General features: G+C 38.6%; 1 long non-coding RNA gene across 2 annotated transcripts in view; it reads right to left on the reverse strand.

Annotated features, from left to right (window-relative positions):
• LOC144001276 (uncharacterized) overlaps nt 1-27,242 on the reverse strand; it is a 150,832-nt gene that overhangs the window by 2,561 nt on the left and 121,029 nt on the right. Inside the window, exons 1-2 of one of the 2 annotated variants that reach the window (XR_013278425.1) lie at nt 5,895-6,017; nt 1,868-1,975 (exon numbers count right to left, since the gene is read on the reverse strand). This is a non-coding gene — a long non-coding RNA (uncharacterized LOC144001276). Of the gene's footprint in view, nt 1-710; nt 1,976-5,894; nt 6,018-27,242 lie in introns of those variants that run through there. The other variant, XR_013278424.1, reaches the window with a different exon arrangement.

Consider the following 27,242-nt stretch of genomic DNA (forward strand, 5'->3'; position numbering starts at 1 on the left):
ATTGGTGGAGGTTACGGAAAGCTTGGTCTGATAAGGACAAGCATCCATCCAATGCTGAAAGGGATGGATTTCATAGCGCGAAACGGCCTGAAATTATAACCACCAGTTCTTCGCTTTTCAACAAACTAACGACGGAAGTGCTCACACACATTACATATACAGAGTGACTGAAAGTCACTGTAGCTTCAGTATTTTAGGTGTCTGAAGTGCACATTTAAAATATTGCCAACATTGAGATGTTGCAGTCAACTATGGACTCTTGAGCTCACAAGAAACAATGAAATTTGATGAAGAGCGATAGGCCTACTGTAGATACAGTCCACACAACAAAGCCCTTTATAACATGAACTGTTGTTTAGTATGCGAGAGAGACAGGAGAGCTCATCCACTTGGCACAGTGAGTAATAAGACTTCTCAGACTAAAAAATTGAAGTCCAAGGTTTGCTTCATTTATTGTAGATCACTCTTGGCCAACTCCAAAGGTTGTACAGTCTGTCGGGTGTTGCATTTTGCTCTTCATTTTAATACACTGTACAGTTAACGCCGTGGTCGGCCATTTTGCCACTTGCTGTCAACTGAAGATGACTTCACAGTTGCTCAGGGCTCGGGCAACGGCCAATCACAGCTCACCTGTGTTTTTATTTTTTTATTTTTTTATTTTTTAAGCTGAGCTGTGATTTTTAAGCTGAGCTGTGATTGGTTGTTACCTGAAAACTGTCATTTTCAAAGGACAGCAAGTAGCAAAATGGCCGTCACCTGAGATGGATAAAAACGGCTGGATTTTTTTTTAGAACATATTATTGTCAAGAATTTTATTTTTGGGTTGACTTCCCATTTAAGGCAAAACAAAAACAAAAAGATACATTGCTATTCTTCCAAGGTTGTTGTCGTGCACTACTCAGCTACACCCTGAGTCTGGAATTGACCCTCACAGGACCCTGGTCCACACAACCACATCCTCTTTAATGCGCCTGCTCCACCAAATCGATGTCACAAATAATGGAGGGAATTCTTCAGAGATTGTTTGATTTATGCATGTGCATGGCTCTCAGGAAGAGGAAAAGTGCGGGATCTTGATGGCAGGCAAGAATTCTTCCTCTGAGTCGAAGCCAAACGACATTCTTGGCTGTACTGACCTCAGCTCATCAGAGAGGCAGACAGAATGGAAGGCAGAAGACTTTTCATATGCTAATACCAAATGCGTGTTTGTCTTGGAATCGCAGTCTCTTTCAGAGTTACGTCTTTTCAGTTGAGCATCAAGAGTCTGTGCAAATATATTCACATGCACAGCATCCCAAATGTTGATCCTCGAAGCAGACAATACAACAATAAACACATAAGCCACCAGATATTTTAAGATGTAGCTCAAGTTATGAACCCCGGCCTTTAGTGTCTTTGAATTGGTAGTGAAATGTCCGTGATAGCTATCTTGCTTCTTTAAACTAGCACAAATAATTCAATTTTAGATTTTTTTTTTAAACAAATAATGAATGAACCCAACAGATCACTGAATTTAATTACATTTTATTTAATAATTTTAAGGTGTGTTTTGTGGGGGTTCTCATTGTCACCCACATCACCATTGCACATTAGAACATGCTGTAGGTAATTCAAAATGAGAGAATATTTGCATAAAAAAACTACACAACATTCATTTTTGCACACATCATCCAACATGCGTGTGCGTGTGTTTGCTCATTAGTTGTGTGTTGTGTGGATCTGTTGGCGTGCAGCCTATCGCTACCCGTGGGCACATGAAGGGCGGTGTGGTGGCTGAGGCCAGTGAGCCGCTGACATGGCTGCCCAGTTCAAAGAGATGGCGCTGTAGATGTAGGCACACAGCGAACAGACCGGCCTTTATATTCACCTTCCCGGAGCCTGGGAAAACTTTGCAGTTCCCCCCATCGTCGCCGGCTGTTACAGATGGGGAGGCAAGTGGACTTACAGGTGCTGCAGCGGTATCCAACAATTTAATCTGTTGAGAAAAAAAAATAATAATACAAGTATTCCATGTATTTCAATGAGGATAATGCATTGATGAATGACAAATGCGTTAGTGTTAGGTGTGAACATTAACTACAACTTTTCTTGTCCAGGTGCATCTTTTTGAACATGTTCGAACAGACATACTGTATTTGCAAATACGTCTGAATGTACTTGTAGGCTAAGGCCCTGTTTACATGGAAGCAAAGCCGATTTCGTTCCTCAAACAAATGTTGTACAGACAATGCTGGCTGATTCAAGTACAACATCATGCAAAACATTTTTCTGTAAAAGCATAAACAAGCTAAGGAGGTTGCACAAAACGAGGAAGACACGGCTATCTGCCGTTGTTGTTGACAGACTGGCAGTTTGTGCGCAGTAATGAGAGAAGTAGCTATCTTGCTATGGTGTCCACATTGGAACGTACGGGGCACATTTTTAAATCTTTCCATTCTGGAGCCCAGTTTCAAAAGTAATCAGTTTCAGGCTCCGAAACCCAGCCACTGTGTGGACAAACTGCCCAAACGGTAAGAAACTTGTGCGAATTCAATGAAACGGGCTTTCGTGTGAACAGTGCCTAAAAGCTAAACGTTGAAACAGTGGTAATCAATACAGCTGGTTGCATTCCTGGAATCCAATTGATGATCAGACTTTCCTTGGTGACGATTGGTGGGTCGAGTCAGGGACGAGGGACAACAATCAGGGAGGAGCAAAGCATCAGCACACACAGATTAACACACACAACACAGTGACAATACAATTTGATGGGCACAAAATATGAGATAGAAGAATATAGAGAATGGAGTCGTCTCCATACTGTAACTCTCTTCCATTGATATTATTCTTTTACTTTACGACCGTCCTACTCAACTTTGTGTACAAGATGATCAATCTATTCAGGCATGTGGCTGACTGTTGACGCTGTTATAATTGTGGCTCTGTCATTCGGTCCTGGTTCAAAAACAAGACAGCAACCCTCCCTGAGTCCAACATAAAGTACCCTTCAAAGCTGTTTTTCCTCTTACTATTTTTACGTTTTATGACACCTTCCAGCAGGCTGATTATGATAACACTCGTTGGATCTGAGTAAAGTGTAAATTGGCAAGGTGTCACTCGGCAGGTCCTTGCGGTTTTATTAATAGTGTTTTGGCTCTGCAGGCTCTGAATGTGACTATTGAGGTCCGGGAAGGAAGAAGGCTTAGTAAGCAAAGCATAAGAATCTTTATGTGTGTGACTGGATAAGTTAGACTGGTATGTTTCTCCAGTGCCTGACGTGAGCAACTCAGGGGGTGTCAGTTCATCTTGTGGTCAGGAAGAAGGAGGGAAGCTGACATCATTCCTTCCAGTGGAGAAGGTTGCCATTCAATCAATATTTTCATCTAGAAGAGCTGAAGTTCTTGAGCTACAACACAGATTTCTATGGAACTTGACAACAGTGCTTTACATTTGGACTACTGATGGCACAGCATCAGGAGCAACTGGGGGTTCAATATTTTGCTCAAGGATACTTTGACTTACTCACACTGGCCTGGGATCGAACCCACACCCTCAGGGTTGCGAGACAACCACTATACCAGTGATGCATGCTGCCCCAACTGGACGTATCGCTACCAAAATGTCGACAGTACAGTGGAAAATTGGAAAGTTTCTCCTTCAGCGGAAATGAGGGTGTGGTCAATTTAACACTCAAAGTAGTGCTATTCAGGTTACAGCCAACATCCATCCTCAAAACTCAAGGAAATTTGCTCTGACAGTGTAACATTTTATCCTAACAGTGTTAAAATACTGAACATTGAACATATTGAACACTGGAAATTTAATACTGACCGATTTGCTGTGAACCGTCAACATTTCTTGGCAATAATATGTTATATGTGACCTCACTAGTCTAAATATGATATTCTGATAATATTACATTTGTGGAATATGAGTCATGCAGCAAAATCCAGCTGTTTTTATCCATCAGGGGGCGGCCATTTTTCCACTTGCTGTCGAGTGACAATGTCATCACAGTTGCTCAGGTATCAGGTAACAACCAATCACAGCCCAACTTCAGAAAACAAGTGAGCTGTCATTGGTCATTGCCTGTTTCCTGAGCAACTGTGATGTCATCTTAACTCAACGGCATGTGACAAAATGGCCAACCCTGAGATGGATAAAAACTCCTGGATTTTGCTGCTTATCTCATATTCCACTAACGCAATATTAACCAAAAATAACACATTAAGACTAGTGGGTCTACATAGAACATATTATTGCCAAGATTTTTCAGTTTTTTATTTTTTGGTGATGGTGTTACTTCCCCTTTCAGTGCCATTTTAAAATGTCAAAAACATTGAAGTTGCTCTTTTACAATGGTGTTTAACTGCTCCGAATACATGTTTGCTTTTCACATCTCGACAAGACAAACTCAATGCTAACTAAAAAAAAATCCCAACCAGACAATTGTGTGAAGACTGAACAGTGAGCACTCAAACACTGGGTACATTCTGACTACTTTCTGTCTGCTTGCGTACGTGTGTCTGCACTCAGTGCCTTCGCTGGAGATTAGGTGTGGTATTAGAGGGATGTCACTTGCTGCATGCCCACTCTTCCCTCCCTCACATTCCACTGTCCCAAACATACACAATCACATCACAGCCTTATGTGACCCCCCTCGCTACACTGCCCTACTTCAACACATCACTCATCCCCCTTTGGCAATGCTTCCCTCCTTCCCTTGCAACCTCCCTTTACATTTGGACATCAGAGCAGGCAACCCCAATCCCTCTTTACCAGGCACCCAGACCTGCTAAATCAACAGACAGTCATGTCTATTGTCCCACAGCTTGATCTAGAGTGTGTGTGTTGGTTTGGCCTGGCTGGTAGGTCAGGATAAGGTTTGGACAGCACTGGATCCCCACTAATCCCACAAAAGTAGAGATAAAGCCGAGTCCAGGACCTCCGGCGCTTTGAGTACACCCTTCTTCACCTGCATACACACACTTGCATGGCGTTGTGATTATCATAATAGTTCAAATACATATTCCAACGTTAAACTGTTAGTTGTAATTAAATTGACCATTTCTCGGCGTTTGGTATTGCACTTACTTATACGCAAAGGTATATAAGAGAATATGATTGGAGGTGTTTTCCATCATCAAGCAGTCCGGTGGGGAAAAAACAAACAAACTGACATTTCTGCACACTTATTGGTCAAATTCAGCATACTAGTAGGGCAAGTAAATGTTACTAGAGAGGTAAAATTGCGCACATCTGTTTGCCATATGTACGACTAATGAAAATGCTAGATTTTAACTAATAGAAATTTTCAAATTCACTAATGATATTAGGGATGTTCAATACCACTTTTTTTTCAGACCGATACCAGTATGACTAGTATTACTCAAATGTTGAGTGTCACCAATACGATACCTAGTACTGATACCACTTTTGTACTTTTTGATATTAAAATATACAAAAACAACAACAAAAAAATGGCATATAATTTTAAACACAGACCTATATATCACAATATAACATTTTCCCTTAAAATTGCATGAAATTAATGACATTTTCCTCTTTGTCTAATTTCTAGTTCCATACCCTAGACCTACTGGTATCGGCGACCGTTGTGGGTACGATACCGATACTTAGGATCCGTACTCACTACCCACTACTCACTCAGTCATCACCAATTATAATAGCCCTTTTATATGTACCCACAAAACAAGCCTACATATACAGTAAAATGCAAAAATCTCACATTGTCATCATATTCTAATGCTACAAACAAACAAACAAAAAAACAACAGGCAATTCACATCACTCATAAATGGCCACCAACAAAAAAATGTCAGTCCTATCTTCAGTGTCACAAGTTCTAATTATACTCTACATATCTTGGTTTTTGAAAAAAAAAAAGTTCTTACTTCAACCTCTCTGCCAGCAAGCATTCATAATTGCTGAAGTTCTGTGAAATGTCTTGTACATTCAGCCTAAGCTTTGATGAAGCTCTGTGTCTTCTTGACCTTCACCTCCTTAAAACTCCGCTGCGACTATTTCAGAGGAAAGAATTAAGCCGTTGGGTGTGAATGTAATACACACCGCCCATGTGAATTGACTTTAAATGGGGGGGGGGGGGGGTTGAAAGTCAGAACATGGCAAAAGGTTTTGATTTATGGGGGTAGAACTACATTTGATATTCATTTCCGCAGCTGTGGCCAGCTAAAAAAAATAGACTCGTCCTGACAATGGTGCATGTGTAGACTGAGAGAGAGAGAGAGAGAGAGAGAGAGAGAGAGAGAGAGAGAGAGAGAGAGAGAGAGAGAGAGAGAGAGAGAGAGAGAGAGAGAGAGAGAGAGAGAGAGAGAGAGAGAGAGAGAGAGAGAGAGAGACTGCATGCGTCACTCCTATTTTAGGAATGTTTTGGGGCTCTTTCACTCAAATTCAGCACAGATGTTTCTGATTCGCTAAACACATATAATAAGTAATTATTGAAAACACCTTTCACTTGCCCAGGGTTGTGTAGTGCTTCATTCTGTGTAATCGAAGCTGCGGTTTCTCATACAGGCACAGGATCCAAGACTTTATTGAAAGCCAGCAAAACTGCCCTGCAGTCAGAGTTTCCTGATTCAAGATGAGAGAAAAGGGAGCTTAAAGAAATATTCCCCATCCCGCCTTGGTGAGAAGATGGAGTAAGAGAGGGGAGGTCTGGAGTTGGAGAGATGAAGAGGGAAAGATCAGCAGATTTCACAGACAGCCAGGTGGAACAAGATGAAAAGATTGATGGTTAGAGATAGAGGAATGATGAGGTTGCTCATTCTTGAGAGGTATACATAACTGGGACTGAAATATTCACAAGTTACTGTATGATATATATATATTAAACAAGAGTTTGCATGTTCTCCCCGTGCCCGCGTGGGTCTTCTCCGGGTACTCCGGTCTCCTCCCACATTCCAAAGACATGCATGGCAGGTTAATTGGGCACTCCGAATTGTCCCTAGGTGTGCGTGTGAGTGTGGATGGTTGTTCGTCTCTGTGTGCCCTGCGATGGGTTGGCAACCAGTCCAGGGTGTCCCCCGCCTACTGCCCAGAGCCAGCTGAGATAGGCGCCAGCACCCCCCGCGACCCTTGTGAGGAATAAGCGGTCAAGAAAATGGAAAATTGTATGGACATGTGTCTGTCTATATATGTGACCTGTGGCCCATTTTCAGCCCGGTGTGGCGCAGGGCTCAGACCAATTTAGTTCACGTTTTAATGAACAACATACACAATTTTACAGTTAATGTATCAATGTAAAATAGATGAGCATTCCCTCCAACAATATTCATATTGCATTTGATCAAAAATCTCATTTACAATTGAATGCTCTTACAAGTGTAAGGTCATGAGCACGATCAGTGTTTATTTGAACAAGTATGTGAACATAAAATGGCACAAAAAAGGGACCAATAAGCAAATTTATATGAAATGAGATCAGATATTTTACACTTAACAAAACATACTTATTAAAAGAAGTTAAACCAGCAATATTAAGGCAGCTAACACTGTACTTCTTATTAGTGCTCTTATTTTGAAACCTGTTCTCACGCACTACTGAGCTGACTGATGCTAACTTAAACACGGCAACGGTAATCATAGAAGGCTTTCCCAGCATGCTTTGTTGCCGTGACTAGTCCACTTGTTTTTTTTTGTTGTTTTTTTTTTACATGTTTTTTTTTTTTTTTTTTAAAGAGCTCAGAATTGTTCATTCGGTAGTCTTACCGATTCAACGTCTTATCATCATTGCTCTTTTTTTTTTTGTGTGTGTATGTGTGCGTTTGCGTGTGTGCGTTTGCGTGTGTGCGTTTGCGTGCAAATACGTATACATTCATACTCATTAATTCACGTAAAACCTTGTAAATATCCCATTACCCTTCGCCTTAACCAGGTACTTCAGAATCTTGCCAGAGTCGTGAGGTTCAAATGGTCAGGAGACCAGAGAAAAGGTCAGAAAAAAATAAAGAGAAAAGAAAGATAAATCAAAGTGAAATCCAGCACCGACCAAACACTTCCTGCCTTCCCCATGGTTACAAAATCAAAGTCTTACGCCAACCCCAGAAGCCTCTAAATTCCAACAAATTAGCGAGATCTCAAGAGACCAGAGGAAAAACTAAAGAGAGGAAGGAGGGAAGGATCGATAAGGCAGAGTGAGATCCATGGAAGCCAGTACATCCAATCCATCAAAGTGAAATCCAGCACCAACAAAACCCCTCCTGCGTGGTTACAAAACCAGAGTCTTATGCCAACCCCAGAAACCTCAAACTTCCAATAAATTGAGATCTCAAGTGACCAGAGGAAAAACTAAAGAGAGGAAGGAGGGAAGGATAGATAAAGCAAAGTGAGATCCACAGACACCAGCACCCACTGATTCAAGTCCACTTGTGATTGTGTTGTGCCTCTTTAATGTGCTATTTTTGCACAGACAAGGTTTAATATTGTTACAGTGTTATTTTTTCTCTTCATGGATGAAAGTTTTGCTACTTTTAGTATTGGTTGGTAACAAAGGCAGGCAGTCAATATTATATATAATATATTGGACTATGTAAGAAGCAATGGAATGACGAACCCAGGGTACGAAATAAATAGAGACCTCCAGCGGCCCACCGGGAATTGTCCCACCACTCCAGATGGCCCAGGCGGTCTAGGATGTATTTTGCATTTCGCTCACAGTAAGCTCCCTATGACATGAAACAAAGGAAAAACAGGAACTGCTGTAGAAAATGGATGGACGTGACTGTATAGCCAAAGTAATATGTAGCCAAAGTAATCAGTATTACAGTCGGGATGACAGAACTGGAAACAAAGTTCAGAGCAAAACAAAAGTACATGCCCAAGAACATTCACTGTCCATGTCCATTCAATGAAAGGTTGGAATATATACTGAAAGCACTTTAGTATATAGATTTGTCCAAGGATGGACAACAATTTACACGATGCATAAAAAAAATGGATAAATGAACTGTCAATGGTTCTTTTGAAGAACAAAATGCTGCTATTTGTGTCCTTTTGTACTATTCGACCCCTCTTCGGTTGTTAGCGTGTATTCAGCCTGCTTAACTTTGAAGTAATGCTGCCCATCTCAACACAATAGCAACTGTTCTCTATGGTGGTCATCACTTGAATTGTTTGTTGTGGTACAGCACAACATGGAGAATTGTTTTGCTGTTTCAAAGCATAAATCTGAATGACAAATCCCACGAGTCAAATGTCTTCAAAAGAAATTTATATGTGAAAATGAGGAGTTTGATGTGGCAATATGTGCTCTGAAACTCTGAATTGGTGATACTCTGCAATGCAAGTAATGGAGAGGAAAAAAAAAAAAAAAAGACTTGAAAGTCTCCCGCTACAACATTTCGACACGATTTCCCCTGGGGACAACTTTCAAAAGTGCATCAAAATGAGTCATCAACAGTCTTGTTGCCAAAATACAACACGTGAGTCATCGCATGCTCGTTGCACATTTTTAGTTATTGCTTTGTTTATGGTACAATAATGAGCACATAGAACAGATTAGTCCATACATGAAGTCAGTGGGATGAATTCTTCTTCTCTCTTTGCACTGTACTTTTGGTTTTCCCCAGTACAACTTTTACAAGTCACTGCTGAGCTATGTTTGCCCAAACTTACATTTCTACAAATTGGTGTCTGATTCTGTGGGGGTGTCTGTGTTCCTGTTCTCGATGTGGGTGTTTGTGTGCTTGTCGTGCTTTTTTTTTTTTTTCTCTCTTCGTGATAGGGAGTCAGGAAGAAAGAAAGAATGAGATGGGATGGGGGGATGACAAGCTGGATCTGATTATGGGTTGGAATGACTGGGAGGCTTTGCGGTGCGGTTCTTTCTCAATAGCACATTCCTGTGAGCAAGCCGAGGCAGGATCCAAAGCTCCAGACCAGCCCCTGCCAGAGGGATCGAGGAAAAAGAAACGGCCAGAACATAGAGCCTGGATGGAAGCATGAGAGCCTGAATAATGATTAATGAGTTTATATCCAGGAGACGTTTTCTATTCTATATCCAGTTCAGATGGCCACTAAATTTTCAGCAGTGAGTCGGGCGACATTTGCAAAGGATGCCGACTTCACAGAAGCTTGCCAATGTTGTTTTGTGTGTATGTGTGTGCCAGAGGGAAATGTCTGCTCGAATAAGCACTTTTAGAAAACTTCAAAGCAAACATGGTGAAGCGGCATTTAGCTGCTATGCTGTACAGAAATGTCAGCAAGAGTGAAAATGCTTTTAAATCCAGGTTAAAAATTTTAAAAGAATTTTTCACCATAGCTTTGATTAATTTGTTTAAAAAAATCTATTTCACAGTACAATCTTAGTCGTTTTAGAAACCTGCTTTTATTTCTTTACTTTTAAATGCTTTGAATGTTTTAAGCTCTTCTGTTAATGTGTTTAATGTTGTCAACGTATGTTCCATTTTTTCCTCTGCTTCTGAATGTTATTAGCTGTTGTGTTTTTAAATGCTTTTAGGTGCTGTGTCTGCTTGTGTGAAGCAATTGCCTTGTGTACAAAATGTGCTATATTGTAAATAAAACCGCCTTCCCTTGCCTTGCCTAGAAGTCAACTCTACTTTGTTGATGTTTCTTCATTCCACTCAGTCCTAGAATAAAAAAAAATAAAAAAAACACTAGCTCCGAAATAAATGCGACTCCCCCCCATCTTTGCCATAAAAAAAAGGAAAAAAAATACTCACTTTCCCATATAACAGACAGAAATATACCTTCACCTGTCTAAGTTCAGATAAAAAAAAAAAAAAAAATCCTAATAATAATGGAAGAAGAGATAAGCTGTTCCAGGGTCAAATTATCACCATCTAAATATGTTTATTGTCGTAGAAGGATTTATTTATTTCTTTTGTAATACTGTAAGAGTGAAAAAATACTTATGACCTGATTTATGAATATAAAAATAGCGGGCGCTAACTTGATTGTACATTCAAGCAAATAGATTGTGGGTGCTGTTGGCTACAAATGAAAAAGTGGTGGAGTGTTTTACAATTTAGGCAGCGTTGATGGTTTTCACCATGGAACATTTGGAAGAGCACTGCAGGCGCCAAACAAAGTTTGAAGTGAACTTGGAAGTGTTAATGGAAGACAAACAAACATATTACCGAGTTACAGAAAAGAAATCTATTGCTCCGATAATTTGGGGGAATCCCGCAACCACATAAGAGCCATGTTTTGTTTGATTTAACTTGCCCCGAGTGAGAATGCCAAATGGATGTCTTTGCCCAAACTGAGAAACGTTACATCTAAATATTGGGACAGCACACTCAAAAAACTGTCTTGGGAGACGCCACTACATATTGTCATCATGAAATGAAATGAAACAGACACAAGGAAATGGGGCAGAGCTGAATGGAATTTTGACAAAAGTGATGTGGCATGACTCCTTCTTGCAATTGGCTCCAAGTCAGCCCTTAAATCAATCAGAACCGCCAAAATTGCATTGCTGAAGACAACAGGTCGTGATTATTTTTGCTTCTGGTATTTCCAAAATGTTTACAACAGCGAATAGCAATTCTGCAGACAAAGTATTTAATAATGCAAAATAGCACACACACAAACATGCATACACACATACGCCGCCCGGGCATAGGTTGACCCAGAACTGACATACTGACACGAGTCAGTGAAAACCAGACGTCCTCATAAGGAAAGCTGATAAGGAGGCCTTCCTCCCTCAGCTTACTCATCTCAGTGCCAGGAAATTCGTGTGTGTCGGGAGCTGGGGGAAGACGATGAGGGTTTTCCAGGTCCTTGCACAGCCCTTTGTTCCTTCAGCTACTCCCGCCACCATTGCTGATGACTGTAAACACCTCAACTCCCTTACAAAAGAATCCCCCCACCTCGCCAATTTACCGGGAAGTCAGTGTGAAAGCGGCTTTTGATTTACTACACGAAGGAAATAACATTGACTTGTCTATGCACTGCTTCACCCTCCCCTCCACACTTATTCTTTGTTTAAAGGTTTGTTTACTATTCTCTGTATGGAAAATCCTTCAGGAATGTGGAGGAAGTGGGAGTTTCCTCCCGGAGCAAGTTTTAATAGGTTTGGGTGGAGGGGAACAAGAGAAGAGGGAGGATGGGGCAACTATTCCAATTTGCTTCAGGTGGCCACTGTTTGTGCATGCGCGTTTGTCGAAATGGCTTCAGGTTATGCAAGGCAGCAGCAATCATTCCTTGGGTTGCTTAATTAAAGAGTTTTTTTTTTTTTTTTTTTTTTAACCATAAGTACTCCTGAGTGCATGCCTGCAGACAAATTCTACAACTACTATTATTAAAAAAAAAAAGTGACGTGATTACTACCATACAAATATGCATATTATATTCAGAATAGTTCATATAATGCAAATGTATTGAGAATTTCGTACAAAATACGCAACAATTAACTTAAGACAATGTTTCTCTTTATTGTGCAAAATTGAATCTTAATTTTATCTTTTTTTTTTGCAGATTTATTTTTATTTTTTTCTATTTTAGACACTGGTGCTTTTTAGCATTCACCAATCATTCTCGTAGTTGATGACATTAAATGTCTCCCCGGAAATTCATTGTTCTGACCATTTTCAGCGGCTGCTTGATTTTTGGTATTTCTGCTTTCAGGTTTTCTCTTTTCTTGACCAGCAATTGAAGACCGATGCAGTGAAATCCTGGGAAAGCATCACCAGGATGTGATGACCATGGGCTGCAGACTTAACATAGCCTCATCATTGACTGCAAGGGAATTTCATCCAAGTAAAATAGATGGTTAATGTACTTTGCAAAACATTAATCGGGAGAATTTTTAATCCCTTAAGAGGAAATTCTATGTACTCTCTGTTTTATACTTTTGTTGCAAACCACACAGAGAGGCAGACCACACATATGCTGGCAGGCAAGGAAAAATGTTAGCTTGATTGGGTGAGCTGAGTTTTAGGGGTTTGATGCCTTTTGCACGATGATGGTAGTCAGATTAACATCTCTCCAATAACTAATAATTTTTTGATTGTAGTGGGACTCAATGTCTCTTCAGTGCGGCTTTCATACTAACTATGATCAGCAGTTGCGATCAGGCAAAAATATTTACATGGTTGTTTAATTTCACACTTGACTGGCACTCCAGAGACCACTATATCTATACAAAATGGACACCAAAACAGAGAATTAGGCTGACGAGCAACCTCATTAAATGAGACTATTTTTGTCGACAATTCCAGAAGAACATTAAGGGTTTTATTTACTGAAGATCTGCTTGTGTAAAAACCGGCGGAAACTTGATTGCACGTGAAAACAGATGTGAAAGCTGATCTACTAACCAGATGCAACCAAGATTATGTCTGCTGAACATGCTAATTTGTGTGGCCTTTAAGATACAAACTGCTCGGTCATCCCAGGACAACTCATTGCTTGCATGAAACCTGACTTGAACTCAACCTGTAAGGGGGAAAATAAAAACAAGGTCGTTATACTAATGTAGTTTGCTGACTCTTCTCTCGTGCTCGCTATTTGCCATCTTGGTCAAAGAGCGCAATATTTAAAAATCACATGCACGCGCACCAACGTACACAATCTGATATAGTGAATGCAATTTAGCGCCCATGATTTTCGATCTCAGTACATCAGGTGATGTCAAGAGTGCTCATCTCTCAAATTCGTCCACACAAAACTCATCCAAGCATACCTTTTTGGAGATTGCTTTGTGGCATTGGTAGCAGAAAACGGCCTTCCTCAAACTTCCCACAGTGTTGTCCATAAACAAAAAACAAATTCATGCCACTGTCTCACTGGTATCAGTAAAACACTGGTTACATTGTACACTTTCTGTCACATACTTGTCCTTTTCATTAACTGATATGAACCTGAGTAGCAGTCTTTACATTTAAACCTGATTACATGCACTCATTAACTGGGGAAAACATGATGACAGTATTGGTAAGTGCAATAATATCATCAACATTTTACCTTTCAGTTTCCAAATACTGGAGGTCACAACCTCTCCGTTTGTGGGTAATATTTTGTGGCTGTCCACACGCACGCAAACACGCACTCATACATACACAACATGACCCTTTGAAAAGAGGCTGAATCATCTGCGTTAATAAGGGGCCTGTATTTCCATGCCTCTCCAATTCTGACTGTCTGCCTTGACCACCGAAGCACCCAGGCTGCCCACAAAATGCCGGCAGAGGGATATGTGTGCTTGTCCAGCATAAAAAGAACATTTTGGACCACTTATCTCTGACATTTAAACACTGCCAGCATATGTATTCGGCGAGTATTGATACTACTAGGTATTAGGGATGTAAAGATAGGGGAAATATCATGATATCGTGATATTAAGACACAATATCGTCATCGTCATGTTCACAATATTTAAAAGGAACACATCTGTTAAAAAAAAAAGTCAGGTTGACTTCCATTTGTGCAGTTCTAGCACCCTCTAGTGGCTATTTTATTAGTGCAATTTAATTTACATTAGGGATGTTTTGGCCTTCTATGTTTAAAATCTATGCTAATTGTCAGATGAAGGGGAACCGAATTTGTTTGTGAAGCGATCAATGTGTGCTTGCATTAGCAAATAAGTGTGTCAATATTGTTATTTGAGATTGTAGGTGGTTTATATGCATTGCTGTTATGTACAAAAGCAAAATATCGTGTGTTTTTTAGTATGAGCTCTTTTTTTTTCCAATATTGTGATCTTTTTTAAATCGCCAACCCCCCCGCAATATCGTGATAATTATCGTATTGTGACCTTCATATCGTGATATCGTATCGGGATTTTTGGATATTGTTACATCCCTACTAGGTATCAATATCGGGTCGATACCTGGCCTTATTTTAAGGTAACAGGGATCACTATGGTGGTTTGGAGCTATTTTACCATCATAAGTATAAATTCAGAAATGGAAGAATAGAATATTGTCATTAATTTAATGTAATTTTAAGGGAAAATGCTATACTGGAATATATAAGTCTTTATTTCAAATTATATGTCAATGTTGTTTGGGTGGGGAAACTTTATGATACATGTACCAAAAATGTAGTGGTATCTATACTTGGTATCAGTGACTAATCTAGGTTACTTGTACTGATATCAGTCTGGAAAAAAAAAAAAAAAAAAAAAAAAGTTATCGAACATCCCTAACAGACTATTGCACAAAAACAATCATTCCCAATGTGTAGCTATTTCTGGAAAGGTCCATCCCAAGTCATTTTCTCCCCCTCCGTTAGCCATTGTGGGCATAAAAAAAATAAATAAATAAAAAAAATGTGGTATCCCATGCTGATCACTAAAGACATGCTAGTGGAACTTGGCTGCAGCAGTTTTGCTCCGTCCTACCAATTACAGGATGGAAAAATACTGACGTTATTGTGGGCGAATTGGAAATCTGAATGGCCAAAGAAACCGTCCCATTGCTAATATAGTTCAAGATGCATAAGCTAGCCCCTCTGTTTCCGATGGTCCTGATGACATGGAACCTAGGAGCCGAAATCTGATTGGAACATAATATTCACATACACACACCGAAAACAGTGCAACCAAGAGAAAAGCTATGACATGAGAAGAAGCTGTTGGGAATAAATAAATGACATTTCATATAGAGTTGAGGTTGAAAATGTAGTTGAATGCTTGCGATGGTTGACCACTGCTGTATGTTGTTGTAGTTGCATATTGTCTTGCAAAATATTAACCCCGCCCTCCTTAAACTTTTTGACCTTTTGACACTTTTCAGGCTTCAAGCAGAAAGATATAAAGGGTGATTTTTATGTTTATTTATTTATTTTTTGTGTGGAAAGCTTGTTAAATGGAATTAAATTTATATGACATTTTATTATTATTATTATTTTTACAAGTGGGGCGTACATTATTAACCTGATTTTCTCTCAGTGTAGCCGCCAGAAGTTCCCTGATGATTTCTGAATGACTATTATTTTCTTTCACAAGGCACTATAAATGAAATACATATTATTGATTAAGTGGTGCCTAAATATTAAAACAACCACAATATTATTCTTTTTTTTTTTTTTTTACAGTGTAACAGCTGAACATATCCTGTATTATTTTTGTAAATATGAACTCTGACCAGGTACAACTCTTATTCATCATTTTTGCTCACTGTTGTCTTTTATAGTCAACATTCATTCTTATAGAAGTTCTCACAAGTGTTATGTTTGTACACGCCAAGGGTGTGTGTGGGAAAGTCTAATAAAAATGCCTGATTGACATGTGTGCATGTCGGTCTATCTTTGCAGGTGATGATCTGATCTCTGGCGTGTTTATGTGTGAATGGTCTTGAGGAATTCCAACTCCCCCATCCACCAATCTGTTCATCTCTCAGCACTCTTGTAGCAGGAGATGAAAGTCTCGACCGGGTGATCACAGGACTGGTTTTTCAGTTTTTTTGGAACCGGGCCTATCATACTGGTATGCAGCTTGTCTATCAACGCTCAGTGCACTCGGATTGTTTTTGAATATTGTTTAGACAGCGAGATTCCACTGCTGCTGCTGCACAACTCACCGAAACTTGGCAAGTTATCTAGTTGGAGGGATTTTGCAAAATGTGGTTAACTGATGTGATTTTCACCTCGTTTTCTAACAAATAATACAATTATGCCATTTTAACAAGCATTGTACATATTCAAATTAAGTGAATCCAAAGGTTTTTTTTTTGTTTTTTTTGCCAGTGTACAAAATATACATAAACAATTTTACTTAATAGATTGTAAATTGGTGACAAATACGTACACCAAGAAAAATAATGGAGACATGGCTATGATTATGTACATTCACTTTTGGAGTTTTATCTCTACCTTAGAATGAATGAATGAACGAATGGTTTGATTTTTGCTTCATACATATCACAGAAAAAAAACACAATTTCATACAAATCAATTAACCAAATGAATGAATGAATGGTTTGTTTTTGCTCCAAATATCACAGAAAAAAACATTGTCTCACAAAAACCAATTAACTGAATGAATGAATGAATGAATGGTTTGTTTTTGCTCCACACATCACAGAAAAAAACAAACATCGTTTCACAAAATCCAATTAACTGAACGAACGATCGAATGAATGAATGAATGAATGAATGAATGAATGAATGAATGAATGAATGAATGAATGGTCTGTTTTTGATCCACACATCACAGAAAAAAACAAACATCGTTTCACAAAAACAAATTAACTGAATGAATGAATGAATGAATGAATGAATGAATGAATGAATGAATGAATGAATGATTGAATGAATGAATGGTTTGTTTTTGCTCCATCGATATCACAGACAAAAAACACACACATCCTTTCGAACAAATCAAGTGAAAAAAAAAAAAAGAATAGTTTTAGTACTATGATTATCATTATGTATTATTATTTTTATGCTGTGTATCAAAATCATTCCTGCACAAAAGAGAAGAATGGCCAAATGGAATTAATACATTTAATAATAAACTGTAGATATAAAAATATATGTGATATTAATAGTCTGGAATAAAAAAATGGCACCCCCTCCATTCATAACTTCTTACGTCATTCTCTGATGTGAGAAAAGGTCAGCAACACAACACAAGTAAGGAGTTCTAGTACTTTTTGCACTCTCTTCAGTGACATTGAAGTTTGCCTTTAGGTCTGTGAAACCAATTCACAATTGTTATTGCTTTTTAACTGATAGGTTGACATGCCAACAGTGGAATTGACTTGGAGTAACCCCAGGCTGGCTGATCATGTGCCGTCTTGTTTTTGACTACGGAAGCATTTTTTAAATTTAGAAACACAGCAGGAACATTTCTCTCACTCAATTGATTGGGATTGTCATCATAATTCCTTTTACAGGCAAACTGTTAACATTTTATCTTCCATGAAGGGAGAAGGGATGTTCTGAAAGCTCATGATGAAGCATTAAATTGGGCCTCTTGTAACAAGGACTTTTAAGATTGAAAGCTTTCCATAACGTTCTCATTTATATGTTTCACCAGACCATGATCGACTGTCCTTTTATCGACTCTTTTAAACATTTTTTTTGTTTCACTTCCAGGTCTTTTTTTCAGTACAATTTGGCTGCACAAATATTCAAGGCTAGCATGTGAACATAAATTCAGAATGTGTGTACATTAAACAGCTTTAGATAACCACAGCAAAATTTCCACAGCCAATGGGGTTTTCTTTTCAAGCTCCAACCCAAACGCTGAATGAAGGATGTCTCGGAAAAAGGCCTGATTTGGATTGAGGTTGTCATGCTTAATAAATATCAAGTTGCCTGCGGAGGTGATTCAGTTCACGGACGCATACAAGAAGGCTGCCTCGGTGTTTGTGGTCGATGCTGGAGATAACAACTGACAGGGTTAGGTGTGTTTTGCATCAATAGCATTAATAGGCTGTCTCATATGCACATGTTGGCTGAGCAGACCATACATGACATAGTTGATGGAGGTGTATATATAGCACAGATCATATATAGGGATAAAAATTGAGTTCAAGAGACGAGGAATAAAAAAACAAAACAAAAACAACTACCTATCGTGTGTGAGGAAAATTTGCTATCCTGTTTCATCAACCTAATGTTCACAAAATTGTCCCTCCAGTGTTTAAGCACAGCGTTTACCCTTATCAGATGAGCCTGTAATCTGATTTTGGAGGAGAGGAGTCCTGAGAGATACAGGGATGGGTGGTGGGGCATCCAAGGACAACCTACCTTAAAATCAGACATTACAAATACAAAATCTGTATGTAAAAACAATCAAAACAGAAAATCAAGTCACATTATAAAGGTATAGTGTGCAGTCAGGTGCATAAATAACCATTTCGTGCCTCTAGTTTGATGTATAATAAACTACAGCGCCCGTGAGGAAACACTAAATCTAAGACAGTGGACATGGCTTAGCAGGTGTCAATCATTTGTCACACAGTCATGGGCACACTCATTGCAGGCACACCTGACTACCTAAGAAAAGCACCATATTAGCGATAAAGTGTGACTGTAACAGAGAGGGCTCTATTTTCATGACTAGCACAAATTCAGCGCTACGCTTGGTGTGATTGCGTGGAGGCATGTTAGACCAGGTGTTGGTAATTTCACAGATGCACATAAGTCGGCATATTAGAAGTCCATTCTGCCGTTGTGGGGGTGAACAAAGCCAATTCCTTTCGCTGCCAATCAAAAGGGCTCCTCTCATTTCCTTTAAATGCGACACACTCACAACTTCAAGCAGACATCTTTGTGCACAAAAGGAAGCAGCCATCATGTTTGAGTCTGATGGCAACAACAAACATTCAAACATAGCTGCTTCATTTGCAAAACACCACAACAGAGAAGAGGAAGGGCTCCTCGTTCTCTGACAGAAAAAAAAACGTGGATGAACTTCGCTAGTAGTGAGTCAGGTGACCAGTGATTGCGCTAAACGTTGACTAATGCTAAATACTATTTCTATCTCGGTTCAGTTCAACAGCAGTAAACAAGTACGAACAGTTAGCAGACGGCAACTTCCTCACTCCCATTCTCCAAGCCTGCTCTTTTATGGCTCGTTTTGGAAGCTGACTGTGTTGTACAGCTCCTGCTGCCCGCAGACCGCAATGATTATTTTGTGCTACATTATTTTTCCACGTTAGCTGCACAGGACGCTGTGCGTGTGGGTGTGTGATGCCGGCCAATAGGATAATTTAAAAAATATAATGACGATAATAATGTGTTCAATGAATTGAATTTTGCAATGATTCAGAGGGTTTGATGCTAATTGCTCACTGATGTCATGATTTCCAGCATGTCCACATGCACCGTCTACGAAAAGAGAGCCACTAATTTTACCAGCTTGAAGTAAACATTTTTCTTTGCTTTATAGAAGCATTTATTTTCACCTAACCCCTTCTTAACTCATTCACTCCCAACAACGTATTTATACGTTTTTTTTTGTTTTTTTTAGGTTTTTGTTTGCTAGAGTTTTTGTATGAAGGCTTTTATGCAGTTTCTGATCTGAAGTGGTTGCTTAAAACGATGGTAGTTATTACAAACCCCCCCCCAAAAAACAAAAACAAAAAACGGCCAGCAGGTGGCAGCAAAGTATAAGAGATCAACCAGGTCCATGTTGCAACAAGCTTTTTTCCCAGTATTTTCAACAGGTTTGTGAATAATGATGAAACTTAGCTAATTCTAATATACCATACTTTTTTTTTTTTTTTTTTTTTTCCTGATGAAATAAGAGACACATTTTTCTTTTGGTAGGTTCCATGTTTTTATAGCAATAGAACATGAAAATGGCTGGGAGTGAATGAGTTAATATGAATTCGGGCAATCCACGTGAGCAATTTCATGATAATATATATTTTTAATTATTATGACTTATGAATTCAAGTTAAATTTGCTGCTAAAAATATACACATTTATCTCAATTAGATGCAGGACTAAGTATGCATATAAATTATATAGTGAAGTGATTCTGAGGGAAAGCTTAACATTTAGTCCATGCACCCCTTCCCTAAATAATATAAGCATAATAAAACATAAAAAAAAAAAAAAAAAGTTCTAGAGCTACTAATTAGTTGACCTGGATTGACTGCCGCCAGGCCTGCATTGACAGACTATACCCAATCTCTCCGCTTACACACTGTCGCGTTGGCAGATCTCCAAAATACATATCAGATTTTATCCACATTTGGAAGAGACCTGATTCTTATCTGAGCATATCCGAGCTTGGCCCCATGGGATCAGAAACATTTGGGAAGCGTGTTATAAAACAACATTCAATGGAGCAATCTGACCGAAGCAACTCAATCTGCGCTATTACCGATGTTGTTTAAAATAACATATAGAATGCATTGGTTGAGGTCATATTATATACATATACTGTATTGGATAGATTTTGGATAGATATTTTCGAGGATGTGTAAAGACTAATAGGACTTGAACCAATTACAGTCAGGATTGCATCTGCCAAACATGTGTATGCAAAAAAGTTGAATTTAGCACTCACAATGTAAAATGTATCAAACCGCGTTGCAATGTCTGAGTTTGTCTTCAAAGAGACCAGACAGTGAGAATTTTGTTGCCGAAAAATGTTCTTTTTTTTTTTTTATTATTAAAATAGAAGCCATTCATTGAGACGATGATGACAACTAAATTGACTAACAATTTTGTCAATGACAAAAAAAACGAAAACATTGATGAAAAAAAATCACAAAATCAAAAATAATAATAAGAAAAATAAAGAAGAAGAACAAAGGAAGAAGGGATGAAATGCGAATGAGAGAAAAAAACTGCTCAAAAACTGTTCAACATGTCTCCATTCATTGTGCAGTTGTAAGATTAATCCCCGGCAATTATGCACTTTTTTTTATTTATTTATTTTTTTTTTTTTTTTTTTTTTACATTTTAGTGAAAGCTAAGTTTTAAGACGGCATATTGTTGTCAGTTCAACATGCTTCATTAAAACAAAGTTAAATGTGTCTTGCGTGTTAAACTATCGTTACAAATATGTGTTATAATTTCAGTATAAAAGTTGAAACATCGACTAAATTGTCAATTTATTTGACTACAATTGCTCTTTATTTCTTCAACTAATATTTTATTAAAACATAACTAAATTATCCATCCATCTATTTTCTTGACCGCTTATTCCTCACGAGGGTCGCGGAGGGTGCTGGAGCCTATCCCAGCTGGCTCTCGGGGGCGGAGTACACCCTGGACTGGTTGCCAGCCAAATGCAGATTACTAAATTATGACTAAAATTAATTCATATTTGTCAAAAGACTATAACTAAAATGTAATTTTCTTGTCAAAATTAACACTGAAATAGACAGGTTCAAATGACACCACCTTGTATAACTCACAAATTATGAGGTGGAGGGGACAACAGATGTTTAATTTCCACTGGTGTGAATTTTTTTGAAATGCCAGAAACAAACTTATTGCATCATATTTTCTATCCAGCAATGCAATTTGTAGCTTCTGAATGACCCAGTAGCTGACTTGGAGCCACTCACTTGCTGGCTTCACTATATTGATCAGAATACTATAACAATGCCTAGTCTGTAATTCAGCAATATGTTTGTTTATAAATATGAAATTGTGGTCAGATATTCCCTTTACAACGGAATATGCGAGATCTGAAGTGGTTATTCCTTCTCATTGCATGCATTTCATATGAAGTTGTTTGTAGATGAGAGAGAAGAACATGATTAAAGTCTGCACTGACCAGTATGAGGGCGCCGAGATGTTGAAATTGTAATCTCGCGATAACAGCGTGCATGACGTCACTCGTGTTGGTCGCAGCAGCTGATGGAATGTAAACAAACAAATGCTGTTTTATAACAGCTGCCAGTTTTTCTGTTTTCTTGGTGAGCAACCTCATATTTTCCATAATTTTTTATTTTATTTATTTATTAAATAAATACATATTCTAATATACTGTGATTGGCTGGCAACCAGTCCAGGGTGTCCTGAATGGATGGATGGATATACTAATATATAATACATAAATTACAATAAATACATTTTATTTATTTTTCTAATCGGGCAGAAAGGGCTCTTTATTTATCCAATGCAAAAGGGCTTGAGCCCCACTACTGGTCTATTGATGCACATGGCTGATTGTATGCATACAACACTGAACTCAAACAAAAGAACTTCATTACAAGTTCAACAATGACATATTGCCTTATCTCCACATGAGTGACTCCTGAGGGATTTCAAAGTAAGAATGTTTCTGTAATTATAAAGACTTTAAAAAGGGTGCCGATAACATAGTATGCAAAAGGTCAACATACCGTGCACTTGATCACACCTGCCTTTGTCTTTGCTATCTCAACTGTGAACTGTTGTGTGTGAGTGTGACGGCTACCAGTCAAGTTTTCTCTCACCCGGTGTCGGCTCCCACATGTGCCCCTCAATGCAGTGTTGATGTCAGGGGAAGTTTAATGTGGATTTGTGTGCTTGCTTCATTGTTTTTCCACAAGTGCCATGTCTACAATGGCAAGAAAGACAACTTGCTGTGGTAGACTGGCGAGGAGGAAGCTAAAGATTATCGGGCCACTCAAGACAAAGAAAAAATGTTTTACTTTCAGCTGGTCATATCATAACAATCAATCAATCAATTTTATATAGCACCTTTCAAACATTAAAATGCAACTCAAGGTGTACACATATAAAAAAACAAAAACAAAAAAAAACATGGCAGGGCAGGGCACAGAGAAACCCTGTGAGGAAAAGGCACCCAGGAAATACTGGAGCTAAAAAGTAAAAGACAGATCATTACAAGAATAAGACAAATATACATTCGATCACAATGATGTTCTCCAACTTGATGTATTCTGACATCTCAAATTCGTCTCAGACTTTCTGATGCAAAAAAAGTATTGTGTAGATTCATAGCTACAACTCTTTCATGTTAAAAATTTATGACCTTCTCTAAAAACAAATTCATGCATAGACCTTACATAATAAAACTTGAAACTAGCTTCTGATTTCATTCTGTAATCACTGACCGGAAAATTAGTTTAGCTCAACTGTAAATGTACAAAAGCTAAATGTCGCTAAATGACACAAAAATGCAATGAATCGTCCCCAAAATTCAAATGCACATCTGTAACTTCATCCTTTGAAAATATCAAAACAATTGCCACGGTATTTTGGATTTTGTTGCCATTAAGCCTTTCTCTCACTAAACAGTACGCGCATATTTTTACATACCCCATAAATACCCTTTCAAGCACAACTGTACATCATGAGGTAGCTTGATCAACAAATATGCTAAAAATAGAATCCGATCCAACTATTTTCTACACCGCTTCCCCTAATTAGACTCACGGGTGAGTCGGAGCCAATCCGATCTGACTTTGGACCCGAGGCAGGTTACACCCTGAACTGGATGCCAGCCAATTTTGGGGCACAAGCAACCATTCACCTCACATTGACACCTATGGGCAATTAAGTAGTCTTCAATGAACCAAGCTTGCATGTTTTTGGAATATGCGAGGAAGCCAGAGTACCTTGAACTTGCATACGGGAATGCCCGAGCTGAGAACCCAACAGAGAAAATTTTGACTGTAGGTCAAACCACTCTTCACTCAAAATAAATCACATTATTTAAAAAAAAAGAAAAAAAAAAAAAGAAAGAAAGGTAAATCACGGCAGTGCATGCTATAATTGGTCGGTTAGTCATTCTCTTTCTGCCAACCACATGTCTGATCATGCCTGTGATTATCCGTTGATAACCAGCAACCTTTCTTGAGAAAGCGTGACTTGAAGGTGTGTTCAATCAATGTTGATCTTGTCTTTACGAGCTGACTCAAATATCACATCTCAACAAGAGAAAATATAAATCACGCATGCACTGTCCTTTGTGGACTTGGATCAGCTTTACACATGCTTACACACACGTAGCATTCTGATTCATGGCTACATATTAAAATACTTCCTTAGTCAGTGTAAGATGTTGTCAGCATTTCCCAACAAGTCTAATGACACAATCCTCTGAAACATCCTTTTATATGGCCTAAAGCAAATCCACTAATAAACTATTCTTATTGCACAAGAAGAGCCGCAGTCGAGTTTTTGTAGTCCATTTGTGATGAAAATCTACTTGTTTTCTTTCACCCACAGCATCGCTCCACTATAATACTTCAACATAGATCATGTACTGTAACTCTGTAACTGTAATGAAGCAAAACTTTGCATAACGGTAATGTGTATAAATGAGAAGAAGTAAATAGTGATAAGGATATAGTATGTACAGTAGGTGTAGGGTGTTAAACCGTGAGGGAGTTTTTAGAGAATCCATATCTAAAATTGTGTGAGCAACTGTGATGTCATCTTAAGGCGACAGCATATGGCATAATGACAGCCCCCTGAGATGGATTTTAAAAAAAAATGGCTGGATTTTGCTGCATAACTCATTTTACACAAATGTAACATTAATCAGAATGTCATGTTTAGACTAGTGAGGTCACACATAACATTTTTGTCAAGAAATGTTTAAGGTTGACTTCCCCTTTAATTGAAGTAATGTGGCGTCTGTCCTTAGACTGCAGTTGACAAACTTGTTAGAAGTGCCAGTATAAATGACCCTGCTATTATTTTTTATTTTAGTTGATGAGTTTATTTTGAAGTAAACAGGAAATGGTGTCATAAATCGATAGGAAATTACGTAAGTAACTGACATACCGCCATTAGTTGCGTCACCTTCCAAGGTCTTTTTTTTTTTTTTTTAGTACTGTAAGACATACAAACATGGCAACAATCAAACAGTTTCAATATAAATCAACAACTGCCAAGAGAACAGCAGTTTACAAAGAAAAATTACAAAGAATCAAACAGAATGCACATACAATTGTAAATTACAAACACAAAAGACGTATGTGCGCCAGAAAGACAGAGAGAAGAAAAACAACAACTAAAGTTAAGAATTCACCGACCGATTCATTAGCACCTGGTTGAGAAGGGAACGAAGTTCGTATTAGTCAAGTTTATTGTTTAATTAACAATCGCTACATTTGACGATGTTTGTGTGATTTGTTGCATGGTGGAACACGATCGTTTTCATCCACTAGAGTGTGTTAACGCACAATGGTAAATAGCTAGCAACGTTTTGTTTACTGAGAATTTGTATTTCTGTATGGTTTATTTTTGTTTTAAGGAAATGACAAAGGCTAATGGCAAGGTTAAAATTCTGTCAATTGTAGTCAAAAAAGATACTGTAAAGGCTGCAAATCAATACTTTAAGGCAATTCATTTAAAGTATATGGCTTAAATAAGGTCAAATGGATGTACACAACATACCGTTTGAGTTATTTTGTTTATTTTGTATTGTAGCTCTTACAAAAGGAAGGCCAATAAAAAGTTGTCAACCATCTGTTGGAGAGACCACCTTTATTTCAACGCAGGATGCTACAGCCAGTGTGTTTTTAGATTTAAACACCTTCACACTATTTCTACTCTCTACGCAACAGTACGATTCCGTGACAATGTGCGCAAGTGTGTTTGCCGCAAATGGATGGCTTGAGCCCCAGACAGAAAAAAAAAGCATCAGGATGACATCAAAGGAAAAAGTGTACTCATAATAATGTTGGTTTCCATGGCTACGGGTTTCTGTTTCGACCTTCTCCCCAGAGTTAGCGCTTCACCTCCAATCTGGCATCATCATCATCATCATCATCAACACTGTATCAAAATGGAAGTTGATTTCATTTTGTTTGTCTTGACCTCCATACTGCCTGCAAACTATACTTCTCAAACTAGTTTCCTTATCTTTGTTTTTGTTGTTCTTTAACTTCTTTCCATTCACCCATTTGACTCTTCATTCCTGTCTGTTTCTCTCGCTTCCCACTTTGATGACTGTTTTTCTTGGCACTCTGGTGGGTTTATTTCCAGTGACAAAGCAAATTTTCCCCCCATTTTCCCCCCTTTCTTTTCTTCATGAGTTATTCCTGGCCAACCGCTCTGTGTCCACAGGTGTTTCTCTCTGAATAACTTGCTCACATTTTTATTCCATTTCGCTCTCACTACATCACACCATCTGAACATATTCATTTCCTCCTCCCTTGTGTGTAGAAGCGTTTTCTTAGACACATCCTTTTGATTACCATTTTGTGAGTGAGCATGCAGTCAAGACGTGTGTGCTTGTGCGTATCCCTCCAGAATCTCCTGATTTCGGAAAGCCTGGCACGGTTTCTAGTGTTCCATGGTGAGCGAGGCAAGTGTTATGTAATTAGACCTAGTTTTATCGATGCTGCAGATGTGTGTTTGAGCCGTGCGTACGTGTATGGGTGGGTGGGTGTTATGGTAAGCTATCCATCTCCAGGGCATCTGCTCTCCATTATGGCTTAATGGATGTCAGATAAGAACATGACAAACAGATTTGGAGAGACTGCGAGTCGCCTCAGCACACCCACTGGGGGAGCTAGAGACTCACTGCAGAAAGGATCCATTTGCTTTCCCATCAAGGACACAAAAAGTCAGAGTTAAATTATTTTTGCTGATAATTTGAGGTGTTTCAGTTTGTATGCCTGATTGGTTGGATTTGTCCTGAACAATACAATGAGTTCCAGATGATAGTCATATCACTAAAAAGTTTGCTTTGTTGAATTCATTCGCACTTTTTGGAATAGTCTGAACTCTACGTAACCTGTTGGTGCCAGGCGATATCTGCTTTGTATTTTAATCTTTCATGTTAGCTACATTTATACATGATCCTTTCTTCTGGCCTCTTGCACCTTTCCAGGACCACCTTGCATTTTCCCCAAATGTTTCTTTTTAAAGATCTTGTT

Source organism: Festucalex cinctus, chromosome 14 (genome assembly GCF_051991245.1).
Source record: "Festucalex cinctus isolate MCC-2025b chromosome 14, RoL_Fcin_1.0, whole genome shotgun sequence".
Classification (NCBI taxonomy): Eukaryota; Metazoa; Chordata; class Actinopteri; order Syngnathiformes; family Syngnathidae; genus Festucalex; species Festucalex cinctus.